The 23,925-nt window shown below is 43.0% G+C and overlaps 1 protein-coding gene across 7 annotated transcripts in view; it reads right to left on the bottom strand.

Moving 5' to 3' along the window:
- BCLAF3 (BCLAF1 and THRAP3 family member 3) overlaps nt 1-23,925 on the bottom strand; it is an 856,420-nt gene that overhangs the window by 807,782 nt on the left and 24,713 nt on the right. Inside the window, exon 2 of one of the 7 annotated variants that reach the window (XM_069637097.1) lies at nt 9,740-10,976. The exons of 3 other annotated variants lie outside the window; for them this stretch is intronic. The gene's annotated coding sequence lies outside the window, so the exon portion shown is untranslated. Of the gene's footprint in view, nt 1-4,090; nt 5,354-5,412; nt 5,597-5,625; nt 9,718-9,739; nt 10,977-23,925 lie in introns of those variants that run through there. 3 more of the 7 variants (XM_069637098.1, XM_069637102.1, XM_069637099.1) reach the window with 3 other exon arrangements.

The raw sequence follows: 23,925 nt of genomic DNA, 5'->3' as shown, positions 1-23,925 counted from the left end.
CATTTGAACAATCTAAGGCCGGATCCATTACCTGATTGAAATCACCAGCTACCAAAGTTGAATTAACGTTGAAGCTTTGAAGCATCTGTTCCTCTTTTCTTTCATGAGCTGGGTCATCCCGATTTGGTGAGTACACATTGCACAAGAGGATCTTCACATCTTGCATTTTCATTAAAACACAAACAATCCTTCCTTTATCTGCTTTACTTGAGATGATTGATAATGGCCGATTTTTCTTAACAAGTATCTAAACACCTCTTTTGCTAGACGAGTAGGTTGAGAAGAATGTTTCACCAATCCAGCCCCATTTTAGTTTTTCAGCCTCAAGATTATCCAGGTGCGTCTCTTGGAGGAAGGCAATGTCACATGAATTTGATCGCAAACAATATTTTGGTCCGCTTCACAACATTAAGTCCATTAACATTCCACGAGATTAAGATGATTTACAGTTCTAGCATTCACGTCACAGATCTTATTTTGGTTCACTGAAAAATGTGAGATTATAGTAGGAAAGGAGAAAAGAACCGAAAGAAGAAAAGAAAAAAACACACAGGGCATAAGGCAAACAGGTAACACTGATATTGGTTACAAATAGATTGCTCACTGCACAGGCTTAACCTTAAAGGTAGTAAGTCACTACAATATTACTAGTAAACTCTAAAATGAAAAACACCAACCCCCGCCCTCCTGTCCCCACCCTATAGATATGTTTAGTGGTCGCCACAAATATAGACATTGCATTGCGTTGCATTATCCATAAGCAACAAATCACCCATATGAGTCAAAAGTCCTAAACAAGCAAGCATTTCTCCTAGTCGCAAAGATCACTAATTCACACCTTCAACATGCCCCTTTCAAAGCAATGACCGTGAATCTTGTGTCTAGATTCAAATTAATAACCATCCATTTTCAATCATGTACACATGCCTAAAAATATTAATTGAACTAAATGCTCCTGCCCTATCTATTCCACTCTGAGTGCTGACAAAACCAATAATGGATAACATTTACTATTCAGCACTATTAATAGCGTAGTAGCCCATACTCAATAAGAGTAGAGCAACGATTGCCTAAAACAGCCCTACACACTCAATATGGAAGTGGCATGAATTCAGAAGCTCATACCTGCCACTGTAATCATGCGCATATAGACACATTTCGTTTCAAGCTTAAGAGTGAACCACAGTATCGCAAAATTCCACTATCAAACCATTTACAAGCTACAACAAAAAAAATTGCAGACGATCATCAAGTATGGTACACAGGATTCCTTGCAGCTTATTGGTTGAACGCCGGCCACCTACATAAAAAGGCACATGTACATAAGAACTTCAGGTCAATAAGTACCGACTGACCTCCATGCCATTGTGCCTCTGACTTCATATAAAGTATGAATTAAAAGAAAAATATAAAAATATCAATCAATAGCTTTCACCATGTAAGCAGTGTATTGCTGCAATTGTAATAGTCTAATTCATCACTGTATATTTCCAATATCTAGATAGTGCCCAACAATGCTGATCAAATGTGGAGTACCCCCATTTATACCACCTCATGATTTTATCCATTCACTGAATGCACTCCCCCACCCCCAGCTTAGCACCACCAATTTGAACTCTGTGGCCTTAAAATCTCATGCCAAATATATGATAACTCCTATTAGTAGGCCATAAATTCCACCTACTATGTCCTCATGGGTCACACCATCAGCAACCTCATATTAGGTCCCCCTTCATATACACTCACCCGCTCTCACACACAGACTATAACAAAGTCCCCATAATCATTAATCCGTACAGTCCTCATTCACTCGCCTCACACCAGTCTTTGTGGCACGGACATCCAGCCTTGCGCTCACTTAGCAGCGCCCACATATGCATCAAGGCAGCAAAACCAAACAGTCATGTCATGATCCGATCATAGGCTCCCCCAAGGAAAGCCCCCTCCCCCCCAAGGCAAACAACCACTATCCTCAACGCCAGCTCCGCTCCAAGCAACCCCTACGGCTTGTTACGAGTCCGTATCGTACGAAACCCGGAAGAGAGCTGCTATGTGACTTCGTATCAAGACAATGACCTCGCGGTAATAGCACACATCACTGGGTCCTTTACTCCAATTCAGACCATACAATCCCTACGACATGACATACGAGAAAAATGAAAGTAAACACCACGCACTGATGCCGTTAAACCGCAACTTGTAAATATTAAAAGCCAAATCATGCAAAAATGGTCTACAACAGCAAAAAAAAAAAAAATGTTTTTAAAAAGACAGATACATTTAACATAGCAAAAGCCATTAAACATTAAGACCAAATAAGGGAAATGAAAGTAAGAGCCGTTATTAAAGCCTCTTTATCTGTGTTCTTGCAAGGATAGTTTTTGAGCCAGGAGCAAGCTTGTTCCGGGGCATCAGTAAGTTTTTATCCCATCAGGAAAAAAAAAAAAAAAAAAAAGGTTAAAAAAAGCTGACTTCAGTAGGGAAGTCTTAAGTCCACGCTCTTTGGCCATGCGTTTCGCTTCCCAAAATGCTTTTAATGGCCTCTTCCTTTGCAAAGTGAGGGTATATATGAAACAAGTTTCCTTCCCAAAATAAAGCTTCTGTTTGCCTTGCATTAAGTAGAATATCTTCCTTCATGGAGGTCTTCACAAGCTTGACAATTTGCCTTGTTTTCCTGGCTTCTTGTTTCCCAGCTCTGAATGCCATATCCAAGTCCTTCAATTCCACATTACATCCGGGCAAACATTTCTCAAAAATATCAATAACCAAGGTGAACAGGTTGGACTCCGGCTTCTCATGGGTTCCAGTCACCTGTAAATTGTTGCTCCTAGACTGAATTTCCAAGTTCATGTTTGCCAGTTGGAGCCTAGACATCCCTTCTTGCAACTCCTGATATGCTCTGTAGCTGCCAGAGGCTTCTCTTTCCAAACTAGATGTTCTGGCCTCAACGTCCACCATGCAAGTCTTCAAACCGCTGGGTTCTCCTCATAAGTCATTTAAAGTTGCCTTTATCTCGCTCATATCACAGGCCACCTGCTTCAGAGGCTTAAAGAGGTCAGCCCTGCTTGGGGTGTTTTCTTCAGGATCCTCATCAACCTTTTTAGGTCTCTTAGAAAGAGGGTTGTCCACTGGCTCAATTCTCTTCTTGCTAGACATTTTCAGCCAGGTTTCAGATGGTTGCTAGGGTGGAGGTCAGGAGCTGCTGCCTTAAGCTGCTACTCCTTCAGAGGCCATTCTAGGGCCTAGTAAGATCATTGTTTTGTTCTCCCCTGTTCCCCTCCCTGGACTTGTTGCGCTCTGAAACACGAGCGCAATAGAAATAAAACATATCAATACTAGCTTTATGACCGATTATGGTGCTCATGGAAGCGTACACATAGGAGAATATCATCTGCCTTCTCCCACCTCAATTGTGATGGCTCTGGGAAATTCAGGTGTTGATCAACACGTTGCCACTCCACTGGTAATGAGTCCTTAAGATGTATGGTATTAGAGAGGATCTTTTTGGTGGCAAATGTTCATTTGTAATCTCTTTTGTGAACATCCACTAACGCAGTTGACCAATGTCTGAAATATTTGTTCCTGGCGGTTAGTCGCTCCATCAATCGTTCATCTTCCTTCTTAAATTGTTCTAGACGTCCAAGTCTTCCCAACGCTTCAAGGATTTCTTTTTCTGAAGTCTTGAAAACTATCCAGAAATGAAGGCCGCAAGCAGGAGCAATCACTTTTGAGATCTATAAATCTTCCATTAGTTCCAACTCCAGTGACAAACATGCTGTAGATGGGGAAAACAGTGACCACCACAGTGAAAGGACAAAAACATTGGTGAGAAAATTGAGGGTAGTAGCATGACAACACGATACATAAAGGGAGTGAAGAATTCTTTTTGCGTTTGCCTTCTCATGTGCGCTTTCAATGTCTACCAACATAATTTCCATATGATGACTTGGATTCATTTCTCTAAAACTGGCTTGCAGGCTTCTTTTCATCCTCTCTGCATGAGGCAAACTTAATTCAGCTTTAGTGTCACAATGCAGTATGAGGGTTCCAATACAAAATAAAAATTCAAAATGTGTAGAATTGTACTCACCAGGTGTTGCTTTTCCTTCTCTTTTCATTCACGTGGAGTGAATTTTGTAGGTAGGAATCAAATACTAAATGCGTTTAAGCATACTTGAGAAGATGAAGTTCCATTTTCTTGTTGAACTCAATTCAAGGTCATGGCATGTCTTCACAGGGGTTTTTGCAGTGCTTGCAATTCAGCCATTGCGTCAGATAGCTTCTGAATAGGTCTGCTCCTGTATAGATCTGTTTCTCCCGGCAGAGACCTTCCCCATGTGGCCAGGGGACGGCAGCCGCTACATGATCCTGACCCAGGGGGAGGATCACATGGGAGGAGACTACTACCAGGGAGATGTCATGACTTCAATGGATGAGACATAGTATCCCACCCCTTTCAACCATGAGGAAGACCCTCCGACACCCAAGACCTTAATCCATTGTCAGCTAACAGTTCCCCTTTCTAGAGGAAGAAAAGAAATCTTTTCTCTACACTACTCTGGTCAGGCCCCTCCCCCCCTCCTTTGACACAAACCCACAGTTTGCAAAACACCTTTTGTTTCCGATGTGCCTTTATGTGAAATCTGAGAATAAAAATCTAAGAGTTAAATGTCCAATGACATCCATGACATCACCCAGGCACTGAGTCGAGGATTAGGGAGTTTGTGAAAAGTGACAGTAGCTTCAAGTACAACATGCAGGCTAGTTTTTCCAAATCTTCAGTGCACAGAACATATAAAGAAGGCAACCGCACCATTGGATGGAGCAGTGCCAGAGAAGATTTTGAACCCCATGCAGAGGCACACAGACAAGTGTATTGGAACTGAGAAGGCCGCCGGGACAGAAGTTGAAAGGCCACGTGAGAGCAAGAAGGGCTGTGAAGACGCTGGGAGCCGCGCAGGAGCTCCTCAATGTTGAGCCGCTTGAAGAGACAGCGTTTTCCAGTATGGGCCAAACAAAGTTGAAAGCAGTGTAGGAACCACAACGCAGAGGCGCAAGCAGTACCGGAGACAATGGAAGGAACCAGTGAATGTGCCCAATTGGGGACCCTGCGGCACTCAGACAAGCACACCAACAAATGTTTGAATGGTACGAAATTGCTGATGCAGAAAATACCTGACATTTGTTTGAAAGCAGTCAAGGCAAAGTACAAAGGCAAACCCCATATAAGTACAGATGCACGAGATGCCAGTGGATGGGGGGCAAAGGTTTGAGCAAACATTACCATAGACAAGAAACACCAAGCACCTGACGGTATATGGCATTGCGATATAGCCGAAGAACTGTGAAGTAGAGAGGGGTGGAGGGGGGTGGGGGGGGAGGAGGTGAGGGAGACAAAAGGAAAAGCCTCACCTCATGAGCACATCAGGCAGCTGAAATTATATAAAGGTTCCTAGCGGGAAAGTACACCAGGCGATCTGCAAAGTTACAAGAAATTCTACAAAAAGACTGTTACAGAACCCATTGCTTAAACAAAAACTTTTGAGTCCAGTTAGCTAGAGACATTTTTGCCATCCAATTAAATCCAGGGCAAGGAGACTACCCTCTGGATCCAAGGGTCTTTACCTCGGAGAACATTTTCTTTGGGAGTCTTTCTTATAGTTTTGGTTTTGAACACTTTTGCCAACATCAAGTTAAAGACATTTCATTACACCCCTTTGTGGTTTGGTTTATAGTGCGAGTCATGATAGGATGTTTTGGACACAAGTACGGCTTTTCAGTTACTGACATCCTGACACAGATAGCTCCTTAGTTTTTGGTTGCTAGATAGGAAGTTCCTCTTTAGAATAGGGCCAAAGGGGCATTTTCCCCGACCCATTTTTATTTAATAAATGTCTTTAACCAAAGAAAGGACGACTGTGTCCGGTTTCCATTTCCAACCCCTCACAGTCCTCAATAACAAATGGAGACCTGTCATGTTAAAGACCTGCATGTTGGTTCCTCTTCCAGTATCTTCATCAGCTTGCTTTTTTTGCAGCTAAAATCATTGTACCATCCAAGTTGAACATTGAATGAGGTACGGCAGAGAATTTGTAATTACTCGAGCATTCCTGTAGATCAACATCAGTTCAAATTTGTGAAGCAATCAGCAAACGTGTTAAAGAAGGATCTGCCATCAACTGCACTATGGTGTCGGAGACTTTTGTCTTAACTTTGCGTGCACGTTTACACAGCGGCAAGTTTTTGTTCTTCATTGGTGCCCACAGGCTGCAACTGTCCGATTCAATCATGTCTTCTTTAAAGCCGTTGTACATTTAGCAACTTTTTTCTGTCATTCTTAATATGTCATTCTGAATTTTTAAATCAAAAACTGCCTTTGTCGAGAAGTTCTTTTCCATCATAATTCACAGTCAATTTCATGATCGAGTTGTAGATCTGTTGAGCATCTTCCTTTTGGCATGTTGCTTTGGATGCTGTTTGGTGATGTTTTGGCAGTTTGTAATCTTTTGCTTTTGTAGACAGTCCTGACAGTTCAGGAGAGGCTAAAAGGAATCATGCTAGAGCCAGTTTCTTTTGAGTAATATTAACCACACCAAGTTCTGTCAATGCGCTGTTTTGATGTTCCAGAGCTTAATCTGTACCCAACTGTTGTCTTGCTTACTACCCAATTGCCTTTCTGAAACTCACTCCACAAGTCCGGGTGATTGCTTTCAAGCACCATGCTATCATACTTGTGTAGTTTATCAAATGGAGGATGAAAAAGTACTTAAACTCTTCAAGTGATGAAAGTGTTAATCTCAGTTTGCAGTTCGGACAGATCCGATAAATAAAAAGCGTTGTGTCCACCATATGAAGTGTTTTTTCCTGAGATTCTTTAATTTCAATATTTCCATTTTTGCCATTGCATTCAAAATTGTCTGAACCATCACAATGTAATTATGGACTGATTTTGTTTCTTGGGAATCGTCTACTTATAAACTTAGATAACTTTATAAGCTCAGGTTAAATCATTTCCTTGACTTTAACGTGTTCCTTGTAGAATTAATTATTGATGCATTTGGTAAGTGCAAGCCTCAGTGATATGTGCTTCAACAACTCTCCTTATGCACTACCGGATAGAAACTTGAGACATTTGCATCATAAAGTACAGTTAAGGTGGCCTCAATGCGTGTACCATCTAAGAAAGAACCATAATTATAACGAGCTCACCTGGTCCAAGCATCCAGTTCCTCGACAAGTCTTTTTAGCCATAGCCAATTTTAAAACCGGCTTGTAAAGGCCAAGATGCTATGTTATAAAGGTTTTTGATTCTGAGGTGACAACAGATTAGTTTCTCCAACTTCAAGAATGTGAACTGTGTTTGTGTGCTTGTTGAGCTGGCATCTATGAGTGGGAGTAGACGGACTAGCTTCTTTAGTTGGAGGACCACTCACAATAGAACTGTAAGCGGAACAAGTCGGAACTGTAGTGAGTGGTTCTGACTGTACCATCAGCCTCGGTTTCTTTAGTGAGATTACAATGTGTATTGAGAGAGGGTGCAAGCGTAAAGCTCGGACACAGGTGTTGCTTTGTTTTAGTTATAAACGTTTCTCTCTCTAAAACTAAGAGGGGTTTCCCTGCCTCAAAGAAACAAAGGAAAACTGTCAGAATGTCCAAATGAAATTGTCCTCCACTGGTGTGTCGTAAAACCCTACTTCTGACTCAAACACTATTAAACTAACGACTAACGTGCAAGGGCTCCAAAACTTCAAGTGTTCAAAGGAAAACAAATGTCTTAAACAGTATCCCAGTGACCATGGTTTGGCTCCTTTCCCCTGGCTTTTAACAGGTTCTGATCACAAGCTTATCTTCTTTTTAATAGTGAACAGTCTTTCCTACTTTTAGATTTTCAGATCCTCTTATTCCGAAGTCTTCATATGGGCGCAGGTCCGAGACTCGCAAAGTTGTGTCACAAAATGTTGATTTATTCTCTTGACAAAACATGTACTTCCTTCTGAACAGTCTGTTCCTTGTAGGGTCACTCTTATTGGATCCTCATGTAGGCGCAGATCCCAGACTCACAATGCGGCACGCCGCGACTTTGTTTACGCTCCTGCCAAGTAAGTGCATCCCCACTCTTCTGGGTCCCAGACCTCTTGTTCTAAGTTTCTCGTGGGGGTGCTAGTCCCAGACTACCATGCTGCTTTCAGTGTCTCTAACCTTCCTCAAATGCTTTCAGCACTTCTCCCTTCATTTCCCCAAACTCCAGCCCTTTTCAGTAGGCTCACATACCTTTTCCCTTGGATCGGGTCTCTGAGAAACTGGTCTTCTGTGAGGCTCGGCAGCACTTGGAGACTTTGCTTTGCATCCTTTGGCGTGCTTCTCAGAGCGGCTCTGCACTGCAGCTCTCCCATTCGGGGGCGTGGTGGTGCCCAGAGGTTGATTATGGTACCTACCTGCGCGTACCATCCCTTCTTCCTCGACTACCAGCAGCGTACCTCAGTGCGCGTCTCCCCCTTCTCTATTGGGCTTGCCAGTGCATTTTTTGCAGCTGCTCGCCTCTTGCCAGCTGCTCTCTACTCTCCTCCTTGGAGGGTAGCTTTCCCTCAGTATTGTAGCTGACAGGGATTTGAACTCCCACACTTCCCTGTTGAGCTGTTTTGGACCAATCACATATGGCAGAAAACTAGAGCGATCACTCTGGTTCTCAAGCGTGATCAGCATCTTCACAGTACTTATATAATCTTTACAGAGAAAGCCAATAGTGTCCTCTGGTATTCTAGTCAAGTCTGAGGTATTACGTTGACTTGACTATGCAACAAAGAGGTTGGCCCTATCTGAAGATAGGAAAGAAGGCTTGGTCTTCGGTAAAGAGGGAGTTTGGGTTAAAGGGGGGAATTATACTGCGTTCTCTGGGAAGGGTTGTCCCTAATCCCATAAGGGGATTCCTCTCCCATGTGATAGTCCCCCTGTTCACCACCGCAGGGGGACTATTGTACTGCGGATGTACAACCCAGGCCCCATGGGAAAGGTCCCCCCCAAGGGAGTTGGGATGGCATCCTCCGAATGGTCACGGTATCCAGCAACTGTTTATCGAAACATTTTTGAAAAATGACTACTGCAAGACTTCAGCCATCATCAAAAGTAGAGCCTCAATCCTGTTGGAATCGAAAATAACCTCATTCCTCTCTGTGTAACCTGTGATTTAACCGTTTACAGGATTTTGTGATCTACACCCTTTGGGAATGTTGCAAGACATAACCTCAAACCGGGACCAAGTCGTCTTTGGCAGTTATCAAAGCGATGGCCACAATATTTCAATTGGGTTAGGACATCTGACTTCTTTCCTGATAGACCACCATAACTGTACCGTGCAAAGTTGCTTTAGGATATGGAGTATCATCGAGGAAGACAATGCGGTCAGCAGTATAACAGACAAATCTGCCTCTGACCAACTCTGAGGGGAAAGTAAAATCCTCCACACTCATCCATGCGTTATTACTTCTGGGGCTGTGCCTCAAACCCAAGGACTCTGGTGTTATCTATAGAAGCTCCAGGTATGCAGAAATCTAATGAATTTGCTACGAGTAGCTGTGTGCATTGTGAGCCCAATTGTCACTTGTAAGGGCATTTCGCGGGTATGCTGTGTGGTGAAAGTGCTAGCATAGGAAGTTTGTCGTGGTGATAGTATTTCATATATAAACATCTGACAATTTATTAGCCCAGTTCAATGCAGTGGTATCCCACTTTTATGAATTACTTTTCATATCCATCTGTCCTTGGCAGCGCCGCTTGTAAAAAAGAACTTCCTTTGTTTCAAAATCTGCCAAATTCACTTCTTCAAAACTTCCATTGAATTTCAATTTTTCACAAGTCAGTATAGCTCTCTGTAAAATTGTAGCTGCTTCAAGACCGGTTCTCATTTTTCTCAATAGCCTCAAATTCTTCTTCTGCATGAGAGTGCAACATCTGCTGTTACTTTCAGTGATACTTTGTGGTTCAATTATCCTTTTGCAATTACTAAAAATAAATAAATTCAAGCTCTTCTATGAAACTTCCTTTGTTTTCATCTGTCCTTCTAAAGCATTGTAAGCTGCAATTTTCCTGTAAAGCGATTCATGTCCTCCATCATTGTTACTTTGCCTTCAAGGAGAAAATCTTGGATTGAAGATACAAATTCAGCATTTGTTGCGTCATAAAACAGTGAATTTGACTGCATCTTCCCGCTCCGTTTAGGCTTGTGTCATAAGACATTCACTACACATGTGTTCTAACATAGCTTGTGGTATGCAATTTCCCTTGCGCGAGGGTCTTCAGGATCTGTAAAATCGCTAAGACAAATCTTCAATGTGTCATTGATAGACAGCTTGACTGCGCTCTTCAAACTGATGCCTGCTGAATTAGTTGCCATCAAATAATGGATTTGGTTTTTTGTTTTTTATTGCAAAAGAATTTATTTCCGTCTTACAGAGGTAGTATTTTTGATCTTTAGTGCAGTTTTGTTCTACTTCTTCATGGCTGAAGATAGACAGCTTTGGCTCACATAACTGCTCTCCATACAATCTTTTGTTTCAAGCCACCTTTGCCTTACGAGCACATTGCTTGTAGCATTCCGAATGTCATGATGCTTTTTCATTGCTTCAGGTTTTAAGTTGCCTAATCATAGGCTTATGTTCATGTATTCATTATTGTTCCTTATGGGGAACTTTCTCTTTCATTATTGTTCCACTCAGCTCTTCTTAATATACTTTAAAAGCTTTTCATAACATTTTGTATTAACCAGGGGAGATCTCTCTTTGTTGACATAAGCTACACAAGGAAAAAAGTCAGTTAACAATTTTCCTTTTTTGGCAGGTGGAAGTTCTACTTTTAAATGACTTCATATCTGGAGGTATCAAAATTTTGAAAAAAAAATTGATTTTACTGGAAGATCAAACAACATTTCTTGCTTCAACTGCTCTTAAATAATTTCATATTTTCTTGCCAATTACCAGAACCTGCAACAAAATAGAAGGAAAATAAAAGTTAGAAATCATGAAAAACTGCAAACAAACTCCTAAACAAAAAGATCAATTCTTTTGAGGATCGTCTTTATTCAGGTTTTAATTTCGAGCAAAAAATGTCCCTAGTAATTATTTAATAGGATCACTCTGAAATAAGTTGGACCAAATTCTGATTAATAAATTGTAGAAGCAGCCATTTTGGATTGACATCACAGATTCACAAATTCAGACGAAACACTTGGTAATACATTATATGCTTACTTTATTTCTTGTTAGGTGCTTATACAGTAAGTAACACGTGTCAAAGCGCCCACAGGGCGAGGGGAGGAACAAGGCATTGAAATAAATAAAGACAATATTTACAAGAGCAGTGAAGGGATGAGGGAAGGACGGACAAACCTACTATGCCTTGTGAGTATTCAGAACGTGCAAGTGGTCATTTGCTTTGCACCCCCAGGAGTTACAACTTCCAGTCGTTGAAAATCCCACAGCATTACATATGCCCTCGACTAAAAAGGCATCCAGTGATATCTGAATAAACCAAAAGGTGCAATAAAGAAGGTCAAACGGTTGCAATCTTCTGTTACCATTATCCGATAAGCAGCCGATAAATACAGTATTGTAAAAGGTGCCCGCCCCACTGATGCAATTCAACATATCTGTAATGATGGGTAAGGGAAACTTGTCCACCAAGTGCTCCAGATAAGATTTTGAAGAGGAGATTATTGCACTCCTGTTTTTACAATGAGAGAGTACATGCAATTTTCAGAGTAAAAAAATAGTTTTCCTTCCCGAGAGAGTAAAATGCATCTAAAATTTTCAGACATTTGGGGACACGTCAGTCCCTGCATTCAAACAATGATTGAAATTAGGTCTGAAGACGTGATTGCAGACCTCGACTAACCAATCAACCAGCACTGAGATGGTAACTGGACCATGTTGAGTGCAGGGTGAGGTAAGCTGCACAGTAGAATGGTTCCTGGGCCCAGCAGACTCCTCCTCGCCAATTTTCAAGCTTGTGAACCTCAGATAATACAATTTCTGCAGCAGGTGCATTATCCCAATCAGGTAAACGCGTACCTGCTTCAGTATTTAAAGGTGCATGCTACGCAATTCAAGACAGACACATACTCTCGAGTGTACATATTTGTCTCCAAGTCGTACCAACTGCCTGAAAGCGGACCCTATAACAAAGCTTTGCTATCCGTTGGCATTAATTTAGGTATCCCACTGCACTACAGTATTTAGTGCGTCACCTGATGTTTTACCATGTGGTATAGGAATAAGATTAGAAAGATGAAAAGCTGAGCCAGCATAAAAGGCCTAGACATTGTGACCTGAAGAATACATATGCAGCTCTCTGCAACTGGAGCTGGAGCTGAATTCAATTAGCTGTCTTATTGCATTACAAAGTGCAGGATTCTCCACATACCTTTACTTTCAAGAGCAATGCTGTACAATAGGGCACGTCTTCTGCTTGTATCCTGAAAAGACGCAGTGTCTCTGGACCAGCAACAATTGGCAAAAGCACTAAAGAACATGCGCTCACTCACAGTATCGGAAGACCTGAACCATGAAGCAAAAATCCAGCCACACCTCCCCTACTTATAGTTTTCTCATCAGGTTGTGCTAATGATAGCAGAATCACAGTGAAATTTAAGAGCAATGCAACCCAATGGAAATACAGGGACAAAAATGATGCAGAGAGCCAGGGGAACTCACGCCTTGAGTGAGGGAGCCTCCCTAAAGAGCCTCCCTAAAAGGATACAGGATGACAAGGCATCTCTTGTCACCTCCATGGCTCCGGGTGCCTGGCTGTTCAGAGTTCAGACGTCTTCTGGTGCTCATTTTAGCTAGTGGTCGAACTTGGTAACACTATTTGCGCAGCGCATTATGCACTATAATAACACAAATTATGCCATTGCCAAGTAATGGGAGTATTTCCCAATACAGGAACACCAGTGCTGCCAGCACCATTACTGATACTGTAAAGGACCCCCCTAGAGATAACACATTGTATGCACCACCAACCTTGCCCATCCCCCTACAGTGTGAACACTTGAGCTGGATGTGCCGCTTAAGGTCTGCACCTTCTACTTGCTGTAAGAAAATGTTTGCTGTGTGAGCCCAGTAATGCCGTTATTTGCCTCATTAAGAACATGCATGCATGCATGCATGCATGCATGCTGCCCCCTTCGCTCCGCCTCTTCCGGCCAAAGTTAGACATTCGCTGCAATGTCGGCATCACCTCCCATAATCTGCTGTCTTAGATCCAGGGCACTGCTATTTCTGCACAACAATTCGATTCAATCTTCAGTTACACCATTGCAGCTCATATACCTCGCTTTCACGCATTCTCTTCCACGCCATTGCACCTCCTTGCTCCCTCTTATGCACCTTAACTTGCATGCATCCTTGAACCTTCACATCCTTTGCTTGCACTTACACCCCTGCGCACACACCCTTGCTCATCACACTTTGGCAAGGTCTTAGATCGCCTCATATCTGAACACAGCTCATGTCTACTCAGCCGCCAAGTTGGCACTGTAGTCTCTGCTCACAAAGCTCACAGGTGCATAAGTAATGGTTCATACTACAGTGCCATCTACTGGCAGAAAGAGGATGACCTAAGTGACAATACTGCGTAAATGGTACACATTTAAAAGTGAAATGTGCTGTATTTGCAAGAATTAAACATGTAAAAAGGCCCTATATGCCCCATATCTGGAGGGCTATGTACATCAGTATGTATTTTAATTCACTTCCCTGAGATTTACACACATTTGGATCATCTGGTCTTCACTGCAACACCAAATCAGACTTTCCGAGGATTCAACCGGTTCATTATCTCCTCCTTAACCATGCGCTCTAGCTCTTTTTCCAAGCTAATCTTTTAGCGTGATTGTAATGTTTTGCACCCCTTCTCCAGTTTTGCATAAACTGGTTCTTTTCTGGAGGCTAAAATATCCCTTAAGATTTGTACGGTGCGGCAGACTGTCCAGGGAGTTCCACTGATTCGATTACCCTAAAAACCCTATTTTTAAAAACTAGAAAAAAGTGTGGGCTTCTTTTTAGTTATACTTATTAACTTTATTGCTCTATTTGTAATTTGATAATTATTATCCGCCTCAAAAAGTGTAATCAGTGGCTAATAACGGACCCTTGGTGAGTAAAAAAGTAAAAAGAAAGTGTGTTGTGTCTATGTGGTGAACTAAAAGGGATAAACACTTCAGGCCTGGCTAGTAGCTTGCAACTGGAAATATTTCCAACTTAGTACCACATTATACTAGTTGTATATATGCCAATCTAGTGCTCTTGCATGCTCTCTCGAAGTCTCACTGGGGAAACAGTCGCATTGTGAGGTGCAGGTTTGCTAGAGACGCCCCAAACATTGCCGACATCAGTGCAAACAAAGAAAACTGTACCAGCCACTTTTACTCCCCACAAATTATCAAATAGTAAACTTTAAAAAAAACATTACAACTAAAGGAAAAAAAAATAAAAAAATAAAAATATATTGTACACAGAGGATGCTACCATCTGCAGACGCAACTGAACAGTTAACCAAGCAGAGTGGAGTCCCAGGAAGGAGATCGGAGTGAAAGTGCCCCTGCAGATCAAAAATAGTACGTGCAAAGAAGGATGCATTACAAAATACTTTTTTACAGCTAAAATATACTTTTACTCTTCTGAAAAATTGCCCCATTTGGTCACTTTACAGCCGAAAAAACATTTTACTGCCAATTAAAAATAAAATAGGGAATATAAATACTGCCACTGAAAAAGCAATCTGGAGCCCTACTTAAAGGGGTGTAGGCCGTTTTTTAAAATGTTCACAGCACAATTGAGTCAGAGGTGCCCCCCCCCTCCCTAGGTTGGGCACCAGAGAGGTATTTTTTAGACATACATTGTCATCACTTATGCCTTAAAGAAACGTCACCATCAAATTGAGGGCACATAATCCATAAGGGAGCTGAAAGGGGCATAAGAGGGCTCTGCAAGGGTAAAAACACAACTGCATTAACATTGTGAAGTGGCCCTTTAAATGTTCAACATGTTAGTTTTAAATGATAACTTCAGGAATATGTAGTCATGATACAAAATTTACTGCATCAAACCCTAGAAAAAATATATTATCTAGCAGGTACAGTGTTACACTATTATAGAATTTCAATATACCACTATGAGAGAGGCGGAGAACAGATAACGCCAATGAGGTGAACATGAGCCATGCACAAGATAGCATTTTAGGAACATTAAAATATAAGATATTTATATTTGACATTTAGGAAAGTAAATGTGCTTAGTGGTTTAAGCATACATTACAGAACACACTGGGCTTCATGCTCCTTTATTTTCTCACAAAATTAAACCTAACATTAAGTATTTTAAACTATGAACCATGCCCAGTCGGATAGCCTCAGAAATTGAATGAGGATAATAAACTGTTGTCCAATCTACACGGAGGTCTGATCACTCAATTGAGAACTAATTTTAGAAGAGGGGGGACTGAATGAATGCTGGTTCACAAACATCCTTTGATGAATACACACAAACACGCAGGGATAAACATTTCAAAGTTGAAAGCTACTAGCCAGTCCGTCAAAACAATTCACTTGCCACCTCAATTCTACACATGCACCGGGCACACCACTGTTTACTCACCAAGAGTCCAATATCACAAGCCTGTTGCCAATAGCTTGACTAGTTTGATGTACCTGAATGAAATTTTCCAAAAAGGTTTTGTGGCCCGAGCCCCGCTCCTCAAATTGGAAAGTTACTTTGTGCAGCAGTAGGGATACTAGCAAGCCGCAAACCAAGATGGTGGTACAGCAAAGCAGCTCCGATGGCTGGGGGCAAATTAGCTCGTAAAAGGACTTGCCTGCAACTCCTGGATCTGGGTGCCTCTGGTGTGAGACCCTACTGCCTGAAAATCCTGTCTCACAGGAGACTATGCACAAAGTGCTGTGGCAGAGCTCTGAGCTACGGCATGAGGACTGAAAGGGGTGACCTTCTAAACTACCGAGTTGAACAGGTCCTGGGGTGCCTGGCAGAGTGGCGCTCTGCAACACGCACCCACAGTGGATCCCTTTGGCCTGCCCTGAGCGTGTCAAGCAGTCTGCAGAGAGATGCAGAAGAGACATGGAGCCGGGCCTGGCACACCGAGAGTGGGTGGTTATCTCAGTGAAAAATCCCTAGTGTGCCTTGATGAGGCAATGACTGGCCTCCAAGGGTGCCTGATCACACTGGCCAGGGTAGGCCGGCTGCTCACAGACCCGAGCGGAGTCTTCCGGATTGAGAGATACAGCAGTACAGCAAAACCACAGCACGGTGCCATGTCGACAGAAGACACGTTCAGAGGGGACTTGCTGGGCAGCCTCGCTGAGGAAGAAAGACAGAGCCTTGGTTGTTCTCAGAGCACCAACGGCCCTGTACGAGCGCCTGAGAGGTGAGGAAACATGCAGCCTGTGCAAGGAGCCCCATACACCTATTCATTTTTCTGACTGGCTGTGCTGGAGTGCATTTGGTTAATACCCGAGGAGCATTTGTTGATTTTTAAGAATAAGCCCCAGTTCCCTACTGTGCCCACAGTAGTGCAAAGACCGAAAGACTCACAGTCATTGACACGCAGGAAGAAATCAAAATTACCTAAACAAGGAAACAAAGCCCTAGAAGAAGTTCCGACCCAGTATTGTTGGTTTTCAAAGACACTTTCTTTTTATCGTTTCTAGCCCCTGGAATACAAGCGGCCACAAATCTGTCCAGCTGGCAAATGCAACCAAGCATGACTCAAGGCTGTGCGGGAAGAATTGTGGGCGTGGCGCATAATGACTTCAGAAACGCATGGTCCTTGACGACCTCACAGCCATGGAGGGAGGGGGTTTGTAACGAGATATGGTGCACTGCTGCACCTACATTTCTGCAAATGACCAGGACACTGGATCTCTCCCTGTTCCAATAAATGCCTTGCATCACTTAAAAGTAGAAATGGAAGATTAGAAAACACACGCAGACGAGTAGAGATAAAAACCATATCTAAAAATGGTACCCATAGATCATGCCATAGGCCCCGCTGGGATCCCTTTGAGCTATCCCCCAAGGCCCGAAAATTATCTCGACTGTTACGTAGTTCCCACAGGATAAGGAGATTGCAGTTTTCTATGCAGTTTTCTAGGATACAGCCCCTGAAACTATGCAAAGGGGAGGGGGTGTGGATTTTAATAAAAGTCAGCAAGATATGGGTCCCAAAAGAGATGCATGATTGGGCACATGAACAAGAGTTAAGGAACAAAGTTCATGCGGGAATTCATTCCGTAAGGAACAAAAGGGGGGGAAATGTTGGGATGAACGTCACACATCCCACACACGAAAGGAAATACAAGTTAAAAAACCCATAGACACCAGCCTGAACATACAGCCAAAGATCGACGTTGCAAGCAGATCCCCCATAAACCCCGCCATATCCATTAAATGAGAGATAATCAGTGAACAGCAAGACACAAACACACACGTTTTGAGCTCAGATGTGCAGAAAGAAGGCAGACACTATAAACTAGCAACCACACATTAAGTCAGGGGTTGAAATTGGTATTCATGGAGCAGGAGCTGAAAGTAGCACCTGGGTTTCAGGGCTTTGACTCGGACCACGAGTTACTCACCTGACCCACAAGCTACTAAAGTGAAATGCCAGGAATGCCTTCTTGCCATAGTGAATGTGTAATGGATAAGAAAAAGAAAAAAAAGCGACGTGCATAAGCACATTAGAGAAACAGATGCACTTGACAGAATAGTCACGCTGAGTGCTTAGAAAATCATGTAGCTTGATCTCATTTACAAACTGATACACACCCATAAATGAATGAACCACACACTCTGCTCCTGACTGAGTGGGCTAATAGGGGTTGGAGCAATTATTGAATAATGCTCGTTTTAATGGAAATCTTGACCCCCTATTGCATGGTCTAAAGGAGAGAGACATAATCAGCCATCTCATTGGCTCTCATGCCAGATTCTGACAACATTGCTAAGTCTAGGGCCTTACTTCCGCAAAGATTTAAACTTCACTGCATCACAGTAAGTGCCAGTAGCATCACTGCATTGTGAACAGATGTTGCTATTATCAAACTAAATAAACGTTCATTTTGACTGCTGAACAAAGGAAGGCAGGGGACGTCCCTGCTAGAATTCAAACTTATGCGTGCAGTTTGCACTCATATCTTTGGAGATTAACATACGTGTACCTGGTCTCATGGGATGAAACCACTGCAGTAGTAAATGTTTTTATTTTATACTGCACAATAATAATCTACGTGCAAAGAAACTGTTGCTGTTGAAAATTGTATAGCCCACTAAAGCTGGTAATACAGACAAACCGCTCCTTGGCGCCAGTACTGTTTTTTGCACAAAAAGCAGACATAGATCAGCCAGCTTTAACAAGTTATAATTCTATCAATACTTGGTCATTTGTTTTACTTAAGAGCAAGCACTGATCGAGAAGCAAATAGGGTCTTTGAAACACAAATGTTCCTACCCAAAGTAATGGCACAATTAACAAATAAGAAGAGGTGAGAATTCTTAGAGGACATGAGCACCTCCCACAACCTTCATATTATCTGCTGTAGTTATCAATGGCAGGGTCCAATCACACACATACTGTTTTAAACAATGTGAAGGAAAAGGATTTCCAGCACATGCTGAGGCACTTTTGCAGAGTGCCCAATAAAATAGTTACAACGCTTTGCATGCAGGGCCATCATGACGACTCAAATGCAGCAGATTCTAAATAAAATGGCCCTGGCCGCCTTTACTGTAGATTCATAAGAATGCTGCAGTACACAATACATTTTTAGTTTGGGCTATTGGGTGTCGCTTCCAACACCTATAAGACGAAACTATTGCATTAGATTACAGATCGGGAGAAATGGCATATGAGGCGATGCACAGCTTGTAAGTGTTTGGTTGTTTGCCCACCCATTGACAGCCCACGGCCATGCAAATCCCAATGGCCATTCCCACCCAGTACCTGTCTCGCCCAAAACACCACAAAGAACTCTTTCAGCTTGCTTCAATAAAGTCTTATCAGACTTTGTACTCAAATGCCTCTGCTAGGGGTTTTGTTTTTCAAAGAAGTCTTCTGAGTGTTAAAGACTTAATTGGAGCTCTAAGTGTCTTAACCAGGGTCTGCCATCAGTCACTCGATTTACAAGCACTATGCGTGCCCTTGACTGAAGTCCTGCTCAATACCAGCATTGCCAAAGCCAACAGATTTGGCTTGCGTAAGTATTAGGCATTTGCCAGGCACTACTATTAGATGCACTGATTCTCTCAACATTGTGCACCTGCTGTCATCAATGGCCAGTTAATACCACTATGGCAGTGCCTGGTAAGTGCCTTTCCCATACCTACAAAGGCCCAAGCTGTTGGCATTGCTAATGCTTGTTTTACATGTCAGCACTTAATGAATCAAGCCAATAAATACCATTCAAACCTCAATAGATAAATGAGACGTTGCTGTGAAACTGGGGAAATCCAATTTATTTTTTGTAGTTTAAATGGGACCGTTTACATTTGGGACTGCTCTACATACAAACGTATCTGTGAATGTAGTGGTAGCTGGAAAATACTGAAGAATCCATTTTTCAAGCAGGTGCATTTTACAGCTCCTGGCAGTCTTATTGGGGGGCCTTACCAGGAGCCAAATCATTGAAACCAGGAGCCATTTATCGCCCAGGAATTGCAACCCCTGTTAAGTTAACATTGTACAAACAAATATAGGTGCAAGCAAGTAAGCCACAAGAGACAGGAAGCACGGTGGGCAATAGAGCGAGCATTAACAGATCTAGACAACTTGCACGATGCACTAGCACTTCTGCCAACTCCCTTTAACATGAAATAGATATTAGACAGCATCCAAGTGCCTTGAAGTGTGCTGTTGTGCTGCCCGGAGTTCTGCTCCTCTCCTGACTGCCGCTGGCTATAAGGAGAGCTGAAGTTGAATCATGCTGCCTCTTGAAATACAGCTAAACATTATCTCGCTCAAGGAACTACATAATCCATCATACTCTGCGTGCCTGGCTCTGACCCGCCTCCCAGCAGCACCTCATAGCACGGTGCGTGCGCATCCAGAAGTGCTTTGAAGTGTGCGGTTGTGCTCTGTATTCTAAATAATAAGGTTGCTTTGTGCAATCCGATGTGTATATAGAGTGATTGAATAACTCGTAGATAATCTACGTGCTGAAGTCGGGGTTTCTCACGAGCTATTCGTTTGCACTGATTGAGTTTTCTTAAAGGAAAAATGGTCAACGGGTTAAGAAGCGGTAAAAAGCCAATTGGTACACCCTTAAATATGACCAATGAAGACCAAGAACCTGTTTATTTGGAGGCGCCTTGTGTACTAGAAAATGTAACCGAGTGCTCTGTACATATGGGGTCTTGGGCCGACACTTAAACCCACAGTAGCCTCAAGCAACAGATTGATGTCGGAGACACAGAGCTAAACATTCCTGAAACTGTTTCCATACAACCGTCTATTGTAATCCCCCCCAAACGTATACCTTAAAAGAATTAACTGATGCGCTTCAGGAAGTTCCTACAAATCCTATGTTAGTGAATGTCAATATAAGTGTTAAAAACTCCTCGATAAATGGCGTTTTACATTAACAGTTGAATAATAAAACTCAGCCTGTTCCATTATCGCTCCAGCTATTGAGGCAGAATTAGGTAGGCGTATGCGACTTTCTTTGGGTCCCTCGACTCTGGTAACACAAAGGAGGACAGGAATTGAAAATGTCTTCATGTTCAAAAATACGGTGTCAATGATTTCCCCCCACACACACCTTCTATAACACTTTCAATTTTGCCGCCTCATAATGAAACCATCAGATTGTCAGAACCCAATTGGCACATTTATTACCAATTCAAGCTCCCCTGTCCATGGGTTAATCGGCTAATTCTGAATTAGATAGACAAAGGGTTTTGGAATATGAAAAAATAATTAGGGCCTAAGGAAGTGGAGAATGGGTACCATCAATCCGGGTGACCCAGTTTTTCACCCACTACAGCAGATAGTGTTTTGAATGACGATCAATCTGGGACCTACTGTCCAGCAGACAACCAGATTTCTTATGCTTAACTGAAACCTGACTTACCCCCAGCACTGCACCAGCATTAGTTCAAGCTATTCCCCCCGCTTACCTTATTATCCACCATGACCGCCCACCCCCCAAACATGGTGGTGGTGCTGCGGTTATTTTTCAGGACAAGTATGGGGTCACCCAACTGCCGTGTCCTCATGCACTTGATATGGAAGCTCTTCTTTTACACCACCTTGTATTATCCATCTGCTGCTCATTTACCGTACTCCAGTACCTATAGGTTCCTTTGCGATAGGTCTAGCTGACCTTACAGCTTGTCTGAATTTGCAATATACCAATCTAGTGGTATTAGGAGATCTTAATTTACATTTCAATCTCCCACGACCTACTGAGTTTACTACCCTCTTTGATAGTTTTTCTGACTTACATTTACATCAATTGATTCAGGCTCCCACCCATTCTTACGGAAACACACGATTTAGTATTTGCCAAGGACGATCTGCTATGTCCTGGCCCCATTGAACCAGTGGTGTGGTCTGACCACCACTTGGTATCTTGTACTTTTACACTTATGAATCCACCGCCTAAATTACTACCGCCAAAAACTCTACTGCGTTCCTGGCGATCGGTTAATACTAAGGCTCTAAGCACCCAAATAGCCAACGACTGTGCCTCCCGGAGGCCACTCTCTCTAAAATCTCTCTCCCAATCATTTGTGGCCGCCGCAGATCTGTATGCCCCTCTTAAATTAAAGGTTGTAGACTACCCCCAAACCCTGGTTTTCTGATCAGCTTAAATCAGCTCGTCAGAAAATCAGAAAACTGGAGCGAAAGTGGCGCAAAAGCTATAAGCCTATGCTTAGAGACTCCTACAACCTTGGGCTCTCTAACTATCTGGCTGAGGTTAAGCAGGCTAAATCCTCTTTTTTCCAAGACAATTGAAGATGCCCTATGTCAGCCAAAAGCTCGGTTTTCAATTGTACATTCACTAGCCTCCTCTGGGGCTCTTACGTCCAGGGTCAAGCCCTCTCAATAGCTTTGCGACGGCCTTGCTTTTTTTATTACTAAAATTGAAGTGATTTGTTCAAATATCACGAAATCCTCTGCAATAATGACACCTGATGCTATTACACCAGTATCCACCTCCCCCTATTGACCTGTCAGCTAGCTGGTCCATTTTCCCACTTTTTAATGAGGTAGAGATCTTAGCCGCCATCTCGAAAATCAAATCGTCTTCTCCTGAGGATGCTATTCCCGCTGCCATTATGAAGAAGATTGCCCCAGACCTACTAGAAGATATTACCTCAGCCATCAATGACTCATGCCATTCAGGCCTGGTCCCTCTAGATCTGAAATCGGCAAGGGTCATTCCCCTTCTTAAGAAGCCAACACTTGACCCCGCGATCCCTGCCAATTTTCGTCCTATTTCTTTACTTCCCTTTCTGTCTAAGCTTTTGGAGTCTCTCATTACTCCCCTCCTATCTTCTTTTTTTTGGAATCTTCCAAAATTCTTAACCCCGCTCAAGCTGGCTTTAGACCAGGGAGAGGTACGGAAAGTGTGCTGGTGTCGGTACAAGACATGTCCAGAATAGTTGACACAGGTGAAGTGGGTGCTTTGATTCTGCTGGTGGAGTGGGTGCTTTGATTCTGCTGGACCTATCAGCCGCTTTCGATACGGTTGACCATCCAATTCTGCTCTCACATCTGGCTCAGATTGGGATATCTGGCCAAGTCCTTGCATGGTTTACTTCTTTTCTTTCAGATCGCATCCAAACTCTGGCCATGCCCTCCTTTCTTCTTCCTGCTCCCTTACTTGTGGTGTCCCACAGGGATCCTCTCTCTCCAATTTTGTTTAATATATACATTGGGGCACTGGTTTGCCTCATCCGCTCTTACGGCCTCAATTGCTACTCTTATGCGGACGATAACCAAATTCTGATCCGCTCAGATCAAGACCAGGATAGGGTATTGTCGTGCCTCCATGACTGCTTGAGAGCCGTGGGGGACTGGATGAACCTGAACTGGCTTAAACTTAATGGCGACAAAACAGAGGTATTGGTGGTGGGCTGCCCTCCGGAATCCTCATTGTGTACCTCAGCCTTCTGACCCAATTCTTTGGGCCCACTTCCGAGCCCAGTCGGCAAAGTGAGAAATCTGGGCATTATATTCTCTGCTACCCTCTCCATGTTCCATCAAGTGACTGCTGTGTGCCAAGCCGCCCATCACCAGATCAGGCTCCTCAAGAGGGCCCCACCTACGATACCAGAAGCCTTCCGCCCCCCCCCCTTTGGTGGCTGTGTTAGTGCTTTCACAATCAGACTATTGTAACTCCTTGTATTTGTCAAAACCGATTGGTTTAATACAGCGGCTGCAGCGTATGCAAAACTTGGTGGCTAGGTTAGCCACTGGCACTCCTTATGGTGCCCATATCTCCTCAGTACTCCGCCAATTGCACTGGCTTCCGGTGGGCCAGCGGTTTCTTTAAGTCCTTGTGTATTTTGCACAAGGCAGAGTTTTTGCAAGCGAAATGTACTCGCTATGTCCCTACACAGGCTCTACGTTCCTTGACCACCAATCTTCTTGTTGTCCCCAAGTTCAATCGTGAAAAGATCGGGGGCAGCGCCTTCTCTATCGCTGCAGCTGGACTCTGGAACAACCTTCCCGACACTTAGAAGTGCTTCTAATCACCTTGGCTTCAGAAGAGCTCTTAAAACCATGCTGTTCTAATTCTTCTCCACTAGGCCATCTTCTGTGGGATCAGCTCTCCCTTCTCAGCACCAGGATGACTCGGCGACTGTGCGCTTTATAAGCTTAAATAACAAATCCTTCCCCGTAATTACCCGCATATTA

Source organism: Ambystoma mexicanum, chromosome 7p (assembly GCF_040938575.1).
Source record: "Ambystoma mexicanum isolate Mex_15411 chromosome 7p, UKY_AmexF1_1, whole genome shotgun sequence".
Taxonomy (NCBI): Eukaryota; Metazoa; Chordata; class Amphibia; order Caudata; family Ambystomatidae; genus Ambystoma; species Ambystoma mexicanum.
This window is presented reverse-complemented; position numbering and strand designations above follow the sequence as displayed.